Genomic DNA, 3075 nt, shown 5'->3' with positions numbered 1-3075 from the left:
GCTTAAAGCAAAAGGTTCTTTAGCAGCAGGGTAGGTAGGATACCTTACATCCCTCAGCTTGATTTCTTCTAATCCTTAGGGTGACATTGACTGGCTCTGAGGACCAGTGCACTCCAGCTCCCCCGATGTGCTCTCCCGGCTGGTTGAGACCACAACTTCTGCACAGCAGAGGTCCTGTAATCCCAGCACTTTGGGAGGCTGAGGTGGGTGGATCACTTGAGGCCAGGAGTTCGAGAACAGCCTGGCCAACATGGTGAAACCCTGTCTCTACTAAAAACACAAAAATAAGTAGCCAGTTGTGGTGGCAGGCACCTGCAATCCCAGCCACTCAGGAGACTGAGGCAGGAAAATAGCTTGAATCCAGGAGGCGGAGGCTGCAGTAAGCTGAGATCGCACCACTGCACCTCCAGCCTGGGCAAAGAGAGTGAAACTCTATGTCAAAAAACCGAAAACATAGCTGACTAGGCTGTGGGCTGTCCCTGTTTCAGTTCTCCATACTGGCTAGGAAAATTTAGCTGATTGTCCTATAAAATCAGAAAAGGCCCTTCTAATCTGTGGGCAAGTACCCAAATTGCAAGAATGTTGACTAAGATGAAAGAAAACAGCTTCTAAAAGCCTGTCTACACATCCCATCCTATAAACCTAAGGCGAATAACATAGCTTATCTGTACTGAAAAAAATACAGATCCCATATATTACTAGTTTCTGTTAAAAAGTTATGATAGGAAAGTTGTCTGTCCTAAGTCTAGATGTTCTTCAAGGCGCACAAAGAGTAGGTTGTTTGTGCCACATTTTCTTTATCCATTCCTCCATAGACAGATACTCAGGTCAGTCTTGGCTCCATATCTCAGCTATTATGATTAATGCTGCAATGAACATGAGAGTACAGACAGGACTTCAACCTACTAATTTCATTCCTGTTATATATGTACAGCAGTGGGAATGCTGGATCATAAGGCAGTTCCATTTTTAATTTTTAAAGGAATCTTAATACTATTTTCCATAATGGGTATACCAATTTACATTCCACCAACAGTGTACAACGGTTCCCTTTTCTCCACCCCTTTGCCAATACTTGTTATCTCTCGTCTTTGTGATGATAGCCAGCCTCACAGATGTGGTACATACATACGATGGAAAGTTATTCAGCCATAAAAAGCAAGGAAATCCTGCCATTTGGAACAACATGGATGAACCTGGAGGACATTATAACGAGTGAAATCAGCCAGGCACAGAAGGACACATATTGTATGATCTCATTTATACATTGATATGGTTTGGATTTGTGTCCCTGCCCAAATCTCATGTTGAATTGTAATCCCCAGTGTTGGGGGAGGGGCTGGCAGGAGATGATTGATCATGGGGGCGGATTTCTCCCTTGCTGTTCTTGTGATAGTGAGTGCGTTCTCATGAGATCTGGTTGCTTAAAAGTGTGTAGTACTGGTCTGCAGAATCTGCACCAATCAGCACCATGCCCATGACACTGGGGTACAGGGACATCCGCGGGTTGGCACACGTCATCCGCCTGCTCTTGGAATATACAGACTCAAGTTATGAGGAAAAGAAGTACACGATGGGGGACTCTCCTAACTACGACAGAAGCCAGTAGCTGAATGAAAAATTCCAGCTGGGCCTGGACTTTCCCAATCTGCTCTACTTGTTTGATGGGGCTCACAAGATCACCCAGAGCAATGCCATCCTCTGCCACATTGCCCGCAAGCACAACCTGTGAGGGGAGACAGAAGAGGAGAAGATTCGTGTGGACATTTCGGAGAACCAGACCATGGACAACCTAGTGCAGCTGGCCATGATTTGCTACGTCCCAGAATTTGAGAAATTGAAGCCAAAGTACTTGGAGGAACTCCCTGAAAAGCTAACGCACTACTTGCAGTTTCTGGGGAAGCGGCCATAGTTTGCAGGAGAGAAGATCACCTTTGTGGACTTCCTCGCCTATGACATCCTTGACCTGAACTGTATATTTGAGCCCAGCTGCCTGGATGTCTTCCCAAACCTGAAGGACTTCATCTCCGGATTTGAGGGTTTGAAGAAGATCTCTGCCTACATGAAGTCCATCCAATGCCTCCAAGGTCCTTTGTTTGGGAAGTCAGCTATGTGGAACAGCAAATGCCCCCCCACCCCGCCACCGTGGTGCCAGAAGATGGGAGGGAGGAGCCGACCCTGCTGCCTGGGAGCCTGGAGAACACTGGAGAACAGCCCGACTCCCTGGACCAGGCTTCTTCCTTTTTCCATCTTTCCACTCTCTTCTTTTCCCCCAGGCCTCACTGGCTTCCTTTCTTCTAACATGACCCCTCCTGCATCGAGGCTCTTTAAAGCTTCAGCTCCCACTATCTTCCATCAAAGTCCCCCTCCTAACATCTCCCTTTTTCTGCACTAACACCAACCTGACTGCTTTTCCTATCAGTGTTTGTTTCTTCTTTGAAAAGCTGGACTGATCCCTGAGCTCCCCAGCACTGTCCTCAAAGACCATCTGCATGCCCTGCTCCCTTTGCTAGGTCGCTACCACAGCCCTGTGTGATGCCCAGTAAAGCCTGAACCATTAAAAAAAAAGTATGTAGTACCTCCCCCTTCACTCTCTTCCTCCTGCTCTGGCCATGTGAAGATGTGCTGTTTCCTCTTCACCTTCTGCCATGATTTTAAGGTTTCTAATGCCTCCCCAGCCATGCTACCTGTAGAGCAAGTTTGTCCAACCCATGGCCCACAGGCTGCATGTGACCCAGAATGGCTCTGAATGTGGCCCAACACAAATTCGTAAACTTTCTTAAAATACTATGAGATTTTGAACTCAAGATGGATCAAGGACTTAAATCTAAGACGTAAAACTATAAAAACGCTAAGAGATAACATCAGAAAAACTCTGTTAGACATTGGCTTAGGCAAAGACTTCATAACCAAGAACCCAAAAGCAAATGCAACAAAAACAAAGAAAAATAGATGGAACTTAATTATACTAAAAAGCTTCTGCACAGCAAAATAAACAATCAGCAGAGTAAACAGACAACCCACAGAGTGGGAGAAAATCTTTGCAATCTATACATCTCATAAAGAACTAATATC

At 45.8% G+C, this 3075-nt stretch overlaps 1 pseudogene; it reads left to right on the top strand.

The window, feature by feature from the left end:
* Positions 1-1471: 1471 nt before the first annotated feature.
* Positions 1472-2395, top strand: LOC105519205 (annotated as a pseudogene).
* The last annotated feature ends 680 nt before the right edge of the window (positions 2396-3075 follow it).

This window comes from Colobus angolensis, unplaced genomic scaffold, assembly GCF_000951035.1.
Source record: "Colobus angolensis palliatus isolate OR3802 unplaced genomic scaffold, Cang.pa_1.0 Scaffold34, whole genome shotgun sequence".
NCBI lineage: Eukaryota > Metazoa > Chordata > Mammalia > Primates > Cercopithecidae > Colobus > Colobus angolensis.
This window is presented reverse-complemented; position numbering and strand designations above follow the sequence as displayed.